The sequence below is a fragment of the Marmota flaviventris genome, chromosome 15 (genome assembly GCF_047511675.1).
Source record: "Marmota flaviventris isolate mMarFla1 chromosome 15, mMarFla1.hap1, whole genome shotgun sequence".
Classification (NCBI taxonomy): domain Eukaryota; kingdom Metazoa; phylum Chordata; class Mammalia; order Rodentia; family Sciuridae; genus Marmota; species Marmota flaviventris.
The window spans coordinates 83,161,980-83,176,796 of record NC_092512.1 but is presented as its reverse complement, the minus strand read 5'-3'; positions in this window follow the sequence as shown (position 1 = coordinate 83,176,796).

Here is a 14,817-nt window from a genome sequence, read left to right as displayed (position 1 = left end):
TCAGGTTTAGAGCTAGGGTTAGTGTTAGATCAGGGTCAGTGTTCAGGATAGGGTTAGGGTTAGGTTTAGGGCTAGAATTAGGACTCTGGTTAGGTCTAGGGGTAGGATTATTGATTGGGTTAGGTTAAGGGTTATTGTTAGGGTCATGGCTAGGTTTAGGGCTAGGGCTAGAGTTATGGCTAGATTCAGGATTAGGTTTAGTTCTAGGGCTAGTGTTAGGGTTAGGTTTAAGTATATTCTTACCAATAGGGCTAGTGTTAGGCTTCAGTTTAGGGTTAGGGTCAGGTTTAGACCTAGCATTAGTGTTAGGGTCAGAATAAGGGTCAGGTTCAGGGTTTTGGTTTGGGTTAGGGTTAAAACTAGAATGAGGGCTAGGGTTAGGACGAGTAATAAGGTTAGGATTTGGGTTAGGTTAAGGATTAGTTTTAGGACTAGGGTTAGGATTAGAGCTAGGGTCAGGCTTAGGGTTAGGGTTAAAGCTAGGGTTTGGGATAGAATTAGGGCTAGGTTTTGTGTTAGGGTTAGGGCTAGGGTTAGGTCTAGGGCTAATGTAAGAACTAGGGTTACAATTAGGGCTAGTTTTAGGGTTAGGGTTAAGGCTAGGTCTTGTATTAGGCTTAGGTTTAGGGTTAGGGTGATGTTTAGAGCTAGGATTAGTGTTAGGGTCAGAGTCAAGTTCAGGACTCTTAGGGTTAGGATTAGGTCTCTAATTAGGGCTAGTGTTACAGCTAGGTGTAGGGTTCAGGTTTGTTTTATGTTAAGGTTTATGGTTAGGGCTAGTGCTCGGTTTTGGTTTAGGGCTAGGTCTAGGGTTATGGCTAGTTTTAGGATCATGGTTAGGGCTAGGGCTAGTGTTAGGGTTAGGTTTAGGCTTAGCTTTAGGGTTAGATGTAGAGTTAGGGTTAGATCTAGTGTTAGTGCTAGGGCTAGTGTTAGGGTTAGCTTTAGGGTTAGGTTTAGGGAAAGGAATGGGCTTATAGCTAGGTTTAGGGTTAGAGCGAGGGTTAGAGTTAGGGTTAGAGCTAGGGTTAAAATTAGGTTTAGGATTATGGCTAGGTTTAGGGTTAGGGTTAGGTTTAGGTTAGGGTTACATTAGATTTAGAGTAAGAATTAGATCTATGGTTATGGCTAGGGCTAGGGTTAGTGTAGGGTTAGGGTTAGGGTTAGGGTTATGTTTAGGGTAAAGGATGGGGTTATAGCTAGGTTTAGGGCTAGGATGAGGGTTAGGGTTAGGTTTAGGGCTAGGGTTAGGGTTAGGGTTAGGATTAAGGCTAGGATTAGGTCTAGAATGAGGGCTAGGGTTAGTGTTAGGATTAAGGCTAGAGTTAGGTCTAAGGCTAATGTAAGGGCTAGTTTTATAGTTAGGGATAGTTTTAGGGTTAGGGTTATGGCTAGGTCTAGTGTAAGGTTTAGGTTTAGGGTTAGGGTCAGGTTTAGATTTAGGGTTAGTTTTAGGGTCAGGGTCATCATTATGCCTTGGGTTAGGTTAAGGGTTATTTTGAGGGCTTGGGTTAGCATTAGGTTTAGGTTTAGTGTTAGGGTAATGGATAGGGTTAGGTTTAGGGTTCAGGTTAAGGTTAGGATAATGGATAGGGTTAGGGTTAGGGCTAGAATTAGGGTTAGGTTTAGGATTTTGCTTAGGGCTAGGTTTAGGGCTAGTATAGGGCTAGGTTTTGTGTTAGGGTTAAGGCTAGGTTTAGGGCTATGGATAATATAACAGCTAGCATTATGTTTGGGGATAGTTTTAGGGTTAGGGTTATGTCTAGGTCTAGTGTTAGGGTTTGGTTTAGTTTTAGGGTCAGGTTTAGAGCTAGGATTAGTGTTAGGGTCAGGGTCAGTGTTCGGGTTAGGGTTAGGGTCAGGGTTAGGGCTAGAAATAAGACTAGGCTTAAGACTAGGTGTAGGGTTAGTTTTGGGGTTAGGTTAAGTGTTATTGTTAGGGGTAGGGCTAGGGCTAGGTTTTTGTTTAGAGATAAGGCAAGGGTTAGGGCTAAATTTAGGTCTAGGTTTTTCTTTAGAGATAAGGCTAGGGCTAGGTTTTTGTTTATAGATAAGGCAAGGGTTAGGGCTAGGGCTAATATAAGGTATAGGCCTAGCGTTAGTGTAAGGTTTATGTATACGGTTATGGGTAGGGCTAGTGTTAAAGTTCAGTTTAGGGTTAGAGTCAGGTTTAGAGCTTGGGTTAGTGTTAGGATCAGAATAAGGGTCAGGGTTAGGGTTAGGGTTTGGGTTAGGGTTTGGGTTAGTGTTAGAACTAGAATGAGTGCTAAGGTTAGGATTAGTAATAGGGTTAGAGTTTGGGTAAGGCTAAAATTTAGGGTTAGGACTAGGGTTAACATTAGGGTTTTATGTTTAGACTTAGTGTAAATGATAGTGTTAGAGCTAGGGTTAGGGCTAAGGTTTGTGTTAAGGTTATGTTTAAAGCTAGGATTAGGGCTAGCATTAGGGTTAGGTTTTGTTTTAAGGTTAGGGCTAGGGTTAGGTATAGAGTTAACATAAGAACTAGGGTTACAATTAGGGCTACCTTTAGAGTTAGGGCTAGGGCTAGGTCTAGTGTTAGGGTTCGGTTTAGGGTTAGAGTGATGTTTAGAGCTAGCGTTAGTGTAAGGGTCAGAGTCAGGGTCAAGTTTGGTTTTAGGGTATGGTTAGGATTAGAATTAGGGCTAAATTTAGGGCTAGGTTTAGAGTTAGACTTCTGTTTAGGTTAAGGGTCAGGGTTAGGGCTAGAGATTTGTTTTGTTTTAGGGCTAATGCTAGGGTCAGGGCTAGATTTAGGATTAAGGTTAATGCTAGGGCTAGTGTTAGGGTTAGGTTTAGGCTTAGGGTTAGCGTTAGATTTAGAGTAAGAATTAGAAGTATGGTTATGGCTAGGGCTATGGTTAGTGTAGGGTTAGGGTTAGGGTCAGGGTTAGGTTTAGAGTAAAGGATGGGTTTATAGCTAGGTTTAGGGCTAGGGTGAGGGTTAGGGTTAGGATTAGGGATAGGGTTAGGGTTAGGTTTAGGAATAAGGCTAGAGTTTGGGCTAGGATAAGGGTTAGGTTTTGTGTTAGGTTCAGGATTGAGATTAGGGCTAGGGCTAATATAAGATCTAGGGTATGATTAGGGATAGTTTTACAGTTAAGTTTATGGCTAGGTCTAGGGTAAGGATTAGGTTTAGGGTCAGGGTCAGGTTTAGAGCTAGGAGTATCTTTAGGATCAAGGTCAGGGTTAGGGTTTGGATTAGGTTAAGGATTAGGGTTAGGGTATGGGTTAGTGTTAGAGTTATGGTTAGGGTTAGGGTAATGGATAGGGTTAGATTTAGGGTTCAGATTAGGGTTACAGTAATGGATAGGGTTTGGGTTAGTGTTAGGGTTAGTGTTTGGGCTAGGGTTAGTGTAGAGTTAGGGTAAGGTGTAGGGTAATGGTTATGGTTAGAGTTAACTAGGGTTATGTTTAGGATTAAGGCTAGAGCTAGGGTTAAAGCTGGGTTAGGATTAAGTTTAGGTTTAGGGTACGGTTAGGGTTTGGCCTAGGGTTAGGGCTAGAGAGAGGTTAAGGTTAGGGTTAGGGTTAGGGTTTCGCTGAGTGCTAAGATTAGGGCTAGTATTATGGCTAGTTTTTGTGTTAGTTTTAGTGCTACGGTTAGGCTTTTGGGTAAGGTAAGTCCTAAGGTTACTGTTAGGACTAGCTTTAGCATTAAGGTTAAACCTAGGTCTAGTGTTAGGGTTAGGTTTAGTGTGAGGGGGATGTTTAGAGCTAAGGTTAGTGTTAGTTTCAAACTCAGGGTCAGTGTTAGTGTTAGGGTAAGGGTTAAGACTCAAATTAGGGCTAGGGATAGAGTTAGGGATTAGGGTTAGTTTGTAGGTTAGGTTAGGATTAGGGATAAGGTTAGGGTTAGGGTTAGGGTTAGGGCTAGGATTAGAGCTACTGTTAGAGTTAGAGTTAGTTTTGTTCAAATTTTTTTGATACTGGGCAAGATTCATCTTTTACATAGTCTTACTATGATCCCCAGGTTTGTGCCTTCTCAGTTCAACAGTTCACTGTCAGTAACAGTTTGTATTTTAAGGATTCACTTAATTTTGCCCTATACGGGTAAATGGAAATGGAGCTGGAAATAAAAAAGGGTTAGTGCTAGCTGCTTGAAACTTGAAACTCTCAATCAGTTCTCTGAGAACACTTTCTGGTTTCTTCCTTGAGAAAGTAGCCCTAAGCTGAAGCATGCAAAAACAACTTTATCCAAGAGCACTTTAGGAGAAAACAGGGATATATGCATGTACTGAAACACTTCCCACAATTATTTGGTCAGATTTCTTTGATACTGCACAGGACTCATCTGTTAGATTGCCCCCCTAGGCTCCCCAAGTTTGGGACTTCTAGGATCAACAGTTCTCTAAACAAGTTAGGGTTAGTGTTAGGGGTAGGGTTACAGCTAGTGTTATGGTTAGAGTTAGTTTTGTTCAAATTTCTTTGATACTGATACATCTTTTTCCTAGCCTTACTGTGCTCCCCATATTTTGGCCTCATAGTTTCAAGGGTTTACTCTCAGGAACAGTTTGAATTTTCAGGTTTCACTTTATTTTGCCTATAGGGGTGAATGGAAATGGAGCTGGAATTCAATCAAGCTTTGTGCTAGCTGCTTGAAACTTCACACACTCAATCAGTTCTCTGTGGGCACTCTCTGGTTTGTTCCTTGTGAAAGTAGCCCTAAGCTGAAGCATGCAAAAATAACTTTATCAGAGAGCACTTTAGGAGAAAACAGGGAAATATGCATATACTGAAACACCTCCCACAATTATTTGGTCAGATTTCTTTGATACTGCACAGGATTCATCTGTTAGGTTTCCCCCACAAGTCTCCCCAAGTTTGGGACTTCTAGGATCAACAGTTCTCTAAACAGGTTAGGGTTAGTGTTAGGGGTAAGGTTACAGCTAGTGTTAAGGTTAGAGTTAGTTTTGTTCAAATTTCTTTGATATGGAGCAGGATTCAACTTTCTCCTATCCTAACTACACTCCCCATGTGTGGGCCTCCTATGTTCAAGGGTTCGTTTTCAAGAACAGTTTGAATTTTCAGGTTTCACTTCATTTTTCCTTATAGGTGTAAATGGAAATGGAGCGGGAACTCAAACAGGGTTTGTGCTGCTGCTTGAAACTTCACACACTCAATCAATTCTCAGTTTGCATGCTCTGGTTTGTTTCTTGTGGAAGTAGCCCTAAGTTGAAGTAGAAAGAAACAGCTTTATCTGTAAGCACTTTAGAATCAAGCAGGAGAATAACCTTGTACTGAAAGAGCTTCAAATTTTTTTGGTCAGATTTCTTTGATACCATACAGGATACATCCTTTACATAGAATTAGTAAGCTCCCCACGTTTGGGCCTGTTAGGTTCAATGGTTCACTGTCAGGTATAGTTTGAATTTTCAGGTTTCAATTCATTAAGGCCTATTGGTGTGAATGGAAATCAAGCTGGAAATCAAACAGGGTTGGTGCTAGCAGCTTGAAACTTCGCACATTCAAATCAGTTCTCTGTGGGTACTCTCTGGTTTGTTCCTTGTGAAAGTAGCCCTAAGCTGAAGCATGCAAAAACAACTTTATCCAAGTGCACTTTAAGAGAAAACAGGAAAATATGCAAGTACTGAAATACCTCCCCCAATTATTTGGTCAGATTTCTTTGATTCTGCACAGGATTCATCTGTTAGCTTGCCCCCATTAAGATGCCCAAGTTTGGGAATTCTATGATCAATGGTTCTCTAAAGATTTTAGTGTTAGTGTTAGGTTTAGGGCTAAGGCTAGTGTTAGAGCTGGTTTTAGGGCTAGATTTAGTTTTGTTCAAATTTCTTAAATACTGGGCAGGATTCATTTTTTTCCTATCATTGCTATACTCCCCATGTTTGGCCCTTGTATTTTCAAGGGCTCGCTCTCAGGAACAGTTTGAATTTCCTGGTTTTACTTTGTTTTGCCCTATAGGGTGAAAGCTTTGGACCTAGAAATCAAACATGGTTTATGGTAGTTCCTTGATATTTTACACACTCACTTAGTTCTCAGTGAGGGCATCGTGGTTTGTTCCTCATTGCAGAAGCCCTATGGGGAAGCATGCAGGACCACTTCATTTCTATGAGTGCTTTAGAAGATATTGCTCATTTACTGAAGTAGATCCACAAAGTTTTTATTTGGATTAATTTGATACTGTGCTGGATTGATCCTTTCACTATCCCATTAGCTTACCCAAATTTGGTTTTACTATGTTCAACTGTTCGCTTTGATGAACGGTTTTACACTATTGCTCATTGTGTCATTAGGTAGGTTACTGATTTAGCTACATTATGCAGCTTATTTCTCGGTTCCTTACTATAGTTGTAATGTGCAATATTAGGAGCTTTGTGTGGCACTCAAGAAAGTGCATTGTTTAAAGTCAGTGTTAATTGGAATGGTTCAGGCATAGCAGAACTTGGTGAAACATTGTGGTTGTATAACAATAGATTTTCTGTATTCCCAGTAGCTGTATGCCTCAGATCAAGCTCACAGCTGATAAGACTGTAATACAGATCTGCCTCATGCAAAGGCATTGCTACAATAGCCAGGTATTTCCTAGCAGCTACACATTCTGTGCCTTTGCACAGAAACTTTCTAGCAGGCAGGCGTTTTATGCTCTTGCACAGAAACTTGCTTAACCACCAATCATACCATAGTCATGAAACTATCAGAGACCCCAATTCTAAACACAGAACCCTTACATAGTAATATGAATATTTATGTGTTTTTTACTTATAGTTTCAATTATCAATAGTATTTTTATATACATTACTGTATTTTCACATATATAATTTACCCATGCATCTCCAAATTAAAATAGTGTATTCATTCAAAAATATTAAACCTTCCCTATTTGAAAGCATATATACATTTATATATATTTTCATGTGTCCATTCTAATGAATATTCATGTTTCCCCATACAATTAATATGTATATATTCATTCCCTTACACTACACAAACTACACTCTAAAAAAACTATATGTACATAAGCATATGTATTAATATAAATATCCATTTGTCATGTTCATTTGATATATATATATATATATATATATATATATATATATATATATATATATATATTCAATTATCAATGGTATATTTGCATATATCATTATATCTTCATATATAATTCATTTATTTATGTATGGCCAAATTGAAAAACAAAAAAGTGTATTCATAAGACTCACACTAAACCTTCCTTAATTCAAAACATATATATTAATCTGTGTTTTCATATGTATTTTCACATGTACATTCTTATAAATTTTAATGGTTTATGGTATACATATTAATTCCTTAACACTAAACCTAACCCAACCCAAAATTTAATACTACCCCTAAACTTACCACTATACCCAAACTTAATTTTACATAATACCATGTATAGTAATATGAATATTTATGTGTATCTTTAAATATATGCTTAATTATCAAAGGTGCATTGGTGTGTATGTAGTGATATAAAATTATTGTGTATTTTCACTTACATGTTCAATTATCAATGGTAATTTGATATATATTTATAAATGCATATATATTTATACTTTCATATATGTATATATGTATCACTACCCCAGATTTTGAAAGTGTATTTGTACTCTTTCAGAATGTTTACCCTTATATAAGTTTCATACATATTTTCACACATACATTCTTATAAATATTCATATTTCCCAATATACATATTCAATTCCTAAGCTTAACACTAACCCAACCCTGCCACCCCCGACCTACACAGGTAGCTGAACTTAAAATACAAACACAATTTACCTTTACACAATCTTCAGGTCTGTTTCTCCACTTGAGAGTCTCAGACTCCCCAAGAGGGAGAGCAAGAGAAAGTCACGAGAGGCTGGTGAGAAAGAGCGAGATGTTCGGAAGTGGGCTTTAATTGGGGGAAATCTTGTTTTTAAAAAATTCCATCCAAAAAAGGCCAGAAGGGACAGGGTTACAAGGGACACATCAGTGAAACTCAACCCTCATGGGTAACACACACACCTGAAGACCTGCTTCTCTATCTGAGCTGGGACAATGCCCAAGTCACCACGAAATGTAGTGATTGGTCAGAGCCTCCTGCTTCAGGACTGGAAGGTGTGGGTCATTCAGAGCAGCTCCCCAGACAACCCAAAATTTAATACCCTAGTATTTCCCTTATATCTAATAATAATCTTACAAAAAATACATAATAATATAAATATTTATCTATATTTTGATTGATAAATTCAATTATCAATGGTATATTTGCATATATTAATATATATTTGTATATACAATTCACATTATACCCATCCAATTTTAGAACATTGTCTTTATATAAGTTTTTATACATATTTTATGCATACATTCTTATGGTATTCATGTTCCAATATCCATATTCGTTTTCTAACCCTAACCCTAACCCTAAGCCTAACACTTAACCCTAACCCATACAACAATTTAATACTGACTCTAAACTTACTCCTATAACTAAATCTAATATTACATAAATTATATATAATGATATGAATATCTTTGTGTATTTTGACTTATAGGTTTAATTTTCAATGGTATATTTGTATGCATATATATGTATATATTCATATGCATAATGTATCCATGCTTCCTCAAACTAAAAATAAATGTATTCATACAACTCACATTAAACCCTTTCATATGTCAAAACATATATACATTTTTATTCATATTTTCATGTGTTCAACCTTATGAATATTTATGTTTATATATATATAGAAATATATAGAGAAATATATATATATATATATATATATATATATATATATATATATATATATATACACACACACACACATATATTCATTCCTTAACTCAACACTTACTAAGCCTAAAATTTTATACTAACCCTTACTTTACCCCTACATATAAAGCTAATTTTATATAAAAGCATATATAGTAATATTTATGTGTATTTTTACATATATGTTCAATTATCAATGGTATTTTTGCATATAAATTATTACATATATATATATATATATATATATATATATATATATATATATATAATTTATCCATGTATCCACAAATTTAAAATAGTGTATTCACATAACTTTTATTACACCCTTCCATATTTCAGCACATTCATGTTTATATGTGTTTATATATAAACACATATAAACATGTGTGTATTTATGCTTATATTTATATGACTATCCATATTTCCTTTCTATACATACTCATTTCCTAACAATAACCATAACCCAACCCAAAATTTAATGCTAACCCTATCTTTACCCATATAGTTAAGCCTAATATTACATAAAATTATATACAATAATATGAATATTTATGTGAATTTTTACTTACAGGCTCAATTAACAATGGCACATTTGTACATATATGATTATATATTCATATATATAATTTATCCATGCATCCCCAAATTTTAAAAAATGTGAATTTATATGACTCTCATTAAACAATTCCATATTTCAAAATGTTTACATTTATCTACATTTTTATACATACATCCATGAGTGCATTTTTATGAATATTTGTTTAGTGATATACATTTTTATTCCCTAACCCAACCCTAATTGAACCATAATTTAATACTAATCCTTACCTTGCCCCTATGCAAAATTTAATTTTACATAAAAGTGTAAACAATATTTATATGTATTTTGACTTATATGCTAAATTATCAGTGGTATTTCTGCATATATATTATTATGTATTCAGATATAATTATCTATGCATCCCCAAATTTTAAAAAAGTGTATATGTATGTGTGTGTGTGTGTGTGTATGTATATGTGTGTATATATATATATATATATATATATATATATATATATATATGATTCACATTATGCCCTTTCCCATTATCCATATAAGGATATATGTTTTCATACATATTTTTACGCATACATTCTTATGATATTCATGTTTCCCTATATTCATGTTTACTCCCTAACCTTAACACTAACTCAACCTAAAATTTAATACTATCCCTAAACTTGCCCCATACCAAAACTTAATTTAACAGAAAAGCATAATACTAATATGAATATTTATATGTATTTTATATATATATATATATATATATATATATATATATATATATATATATATATATATATTACATGTTCAATTATCAATGGTATATTTGTGTATATATTAATATATTTTATATATAATTTATTCATGCCTTATCAAATAAAAAAGTATATTTATACTACTCACAATAAATCCTTCCTTAGTTCAAAACGTGTGTTTATAGGTTTTCATACATTTTTTATACATATAATGTTTCTGCACTTTTAAATTTTTTTAAAGTGTATTTTTATAACACATAAAAGCCTTCTGTCTTTCAAACATATGTTTGTATAAGTTTTCATATATATTTTCAAATGCATGTTTTTATAAATATTTACTTCCCAATATACATATTTATTCCCTATCCCCAACCCTAACCCAACCCAAAATTTAATGCTTACCCTAAACTTACCCTTAAAACTAACCCTAATTTTACATAAATCTTATGTTATGTGTAGGTGTAATCTTAGGGTTAATGTTAAATTTTGGGTTGAGTTGGTTTAGGGTTACTAAATAAATATGTGTATCAGGAAACATGAATATTCATAAGAAAGTGCATGTAAAATTATATATGAAAATGTATATATGTATATATGTTCTGAAATAGAAAATAGTTTAATGTGAGTTGCATGAATATACTTTTTAATTTGGGGATATATGGAAAAATTATATCTATAAATATACAATGATATATATGCAAATATACAATTGATCCTTGAATATATAATTCAAAATACACATAAACATTTTATAATATATGCTTTTATGTAAAATCACATTTTATTATAGGTGCAATGTTATGCTTAGTATTAAATTTTGTGTTGTGTTAGAGAATGAACATGTATCTCAGGAAACACAAATATCCAAAAGAATGTACACATGAAACATGTATAAAAAAGTTATATATAATTTTTAATATGGGGAAGTGTTTAATGTGAGTCATATGAATACATTTTTAACATGAAGATACATATATAAATAGGGTTGGTGGATGAATATATATATCAGAAATATATATGAAAATATATATATGGATATATGTTTTGAAATAGGGAAGACTTAAATTAAGTTGTAGGAATACACTTTATTATTCACAATTTGTTTTATTTTGAGGATGCATGGATACATTGTGTATACGAATATACAATGATATATATGCAAATATAAAATTGATATTGAATGTATAATTCAAAATACACATATATAATCATATTAGTATATATGATTCTATGTAAAATTATGTTTAGGTTAAGGATAAAAAATACACATTGACATGATTCTCTGTTTTTGTAAATATTGGTTTAAATTAGGGGTAATGTTAGAGTTAGTATTAAATACTGTGTTGTGTGAAAGTCAGAGAAAGAATATATATTGGGAAACATGAATATTCATAAAAAAAAGAAAAGATATGTATGGAAACATAAATATACATTTTGAAATAGAAAATTGTTTAATGTGAATCATATGAATACATGTTTTTTGAATTTGAGGATGCATGGACAAATAATATATATGAATACATGATAATACATATTGAAATATATCATTGATTGTTGAATATTAGTCAAAATACAAAAGTATATTCATATTACTACATGTGCATTTATAAAAGTTTTTGGTTTAGGTACAGGGTTAAAATTAGGCTTAATATTAAATTTTGCATTGGGTTATGGCTAAGGTTAGGAATGCATATGTGTACTGGGAAACATTAAATTTCTTAAGAATGTACACATAAAATATGTACAAAAGCATATACATTTTGTTTTGGAAATAGGGAAGTGATTAGTATAAGTATACTTTTTTAAAATTATGGTTGCATGGATAAATTATATATATATATATATATATATATATATATATATGTGAATTTATAATAATATGCATGCAACTATACTATTAGTAATGGAATATATAAATCAAAATACACATAAAAATTTATGTTGTTATACATGCTATTATGTAAAATTAAGTTTTGGTATAAGGGTAATTTTAAGGTTAATATTAAATTTTGGATTTCATTAGGGTTAGGAAATTAATATGTATATTAGGAAACATGAATATTTTTTAAAATGTAGGCATAAAAGTATGTATATGTTTTGAAATAGGGAAAGTTTTAATATCAATCATAATAATACAATTTTTTTAAAATTTGAGAATGGATGAATAAATTATATATATGATTGTATAATAATATATAAGCAAATATACCATTGAAAATTGAATATGGGGCTGGGGCTCAGTGGTAGAGTGCTTGCCCAGGGCTCAATCCTCAGAACCACAAAAAAGTAAATAAATAAAATAAAGTTATAAAAACTATATGTATTAAAGATAAAAAAAGAAAATTGAACACATAAGACAAAACACATAAATATTCATATAATTATATGTGCTTATATGTAAAATTAGGTTTAGTTATTGGGGTAAGTTTAGGCTTAGTATTAATTTTCAGGTAGGGTCAGGATTAAGGCTATGGAATAAATATGCATAACAGGAAACATGAATATTCATAATAATGTATGTTTGAAAATATGTATGAAAACGTATGTAAACATATATGTTTTGAAAAATAGAAGGGTTTCTGTGGGTCAGAAAAATACAGTTTCTTAAATTTGAATGTGCAGAAACAAATTATATATATGAATATATAAATATATATATGCAAATATACCATTGAAATTTGAATATATAATTCAAAATACACATCAATATTTAATACTACATATCTTTTAGTGTAAAATTAGGAGTAGGTATAGAGGTAAGGTTAGAATATTAAATTTTGGGTAGGGAATGAATATGTGTATCAAGAAACATGAATATACATGAGAATGTATGCATAAAAATATGTATGAAATATATTAATGCTGGGAGCCATTAGCCAAGTAGGTATGACAATTTCCTTGCCAGCGTACCCCATGTTGCTTAGTGGAAGGACTCGTGGAAATAGGACATTTTGCAGTGACATTGCATGTAGGTGACCTTGCTCAAGGACCAGGGCGGATTAGGGTGTTCCCAGATTAGGATAATCGGGTTTAGGGCGTTCCCGGTTTAGGTTCCAGGTTTAAGGTTTAAGATTATTCCTGCTGGGAATAGGGCGTATCCTGCTGCCTGAGTTCCCCTTGAGTTCTCACTGGATTCAGACAGTATTTTTTGGGAGACAGAAGCCCAGTGGAGGTGGATTTGGGCAGAGAACGTGGATTTCCCCAGAACGTGATTGTAGACGGCTGGTGTGAGTTCGGGAAAAAAGAGTTGCTGTTTGAATCTACAAGCTGTGTGGTGGCTCGTGATTGTGTGCCCAGCCAGACTGCTGCATTTGTGCCCAGCCAGACTGCAGCATATTAATATATATTTTTGAAGTAGGGAAGGATTTTATTTAAATCATATAGATACACTTTTTATAAATTTGTTGTGCATGGATAAATAATATCCATTAATATATAATGATATATATGCAAATATACTATTGATAATTGAACATATAATTCAAAATTCACATAAATATTTATTTTGCTAAATATGTATTTTTGTAATATTAGGTTTAGCTATATGGGAAAATTAGGGTTAATATTAAATTTTGAGTTGATTTAAGGTTGTCTTATGAAATGAATATATATAAAATAGGAAACATGAATCATTGTAAGGATGTATGAGAAAATATGTATGAAAACTTATATAAAACTTATATAAATATGTATGAAAACTTATATATGTATCAAAACTTGTATGTTTTGAAATACAGAAGTGTTTCATGAGAGTTATAAAAATATACATTTTAAATTTGGAAATGCACCAATAAATTATATTTAAGAATATATATACAAAAGTACAATTAAACATTGAATTTATAATTCAAAATACACATAAATATTCATATCATTCTATATGCTTTAATGTAAATATAGGTTTAGGTATTGTGGTAAGATGAGAGTTAGTGTTAAATATTTCATGGGGTTAGGGTAAGGGTCAGGGATGAAATATACATTAAAAAACAAATATTCATGAAAATTTAAAACTGAAATATATATAAAAACATACATAAATATATATGTTCTGAAATAGTGTCGCGACCCCTTGCCCGCAAGGAAGACGCAACACTCAGGAATCTTCTCTCAGCAGTTTATTCAGGTCCCTTGATATTCCTTATTCTTTCTTCTTCTCTCTTTCCCGGATGCCCTCCCAGCCTTAATAAAGCATCCCAAGCCCCAATGCAAAGCTGCCGCGTGGAGCTTTCTCACAGGGTGGTGAAAAATCATGTGCCAACTCTCTCAGATAAGGAGTTGTTTGTCACATACCACAGCGGAGCCAGCGCCATCTCGTAATGGCGACCATAGTCTGCAGAAACGGCAGAAGCGGCTCACCACAGTTCCCCCTTTCTGTTTTATTAAAACAATACAGGCGAGAGTAGAGGTCCTATCCCACTGTGCAGAAGTGGCTGCATAGTATGGCTCAGTCCTAAGGAGGGCCCTTCCCCAGATCCGAGGCCATATCAGCCGACGCCTTTTTTCGTGGGGCGGGGCGTGGACGCGTCTAACCCGCATGCAATAGGACATGCTCTCCTTGAGGTCCACGTCAAGGATCACTCAAGTGCAGTGCCTTGCCTCGCATCCTGTATCGTGACGATGGTAGACGAAGGGGGATAGCTGAGGCTGAACTGTGGCTGTATTAATGACAAACAAGTTGACAGCACCCTGAAAGAAAGGCACGGACTTTAAAGCGATAGAAAAGCACTAGTGTGGAAACCCATCTGCGTGCA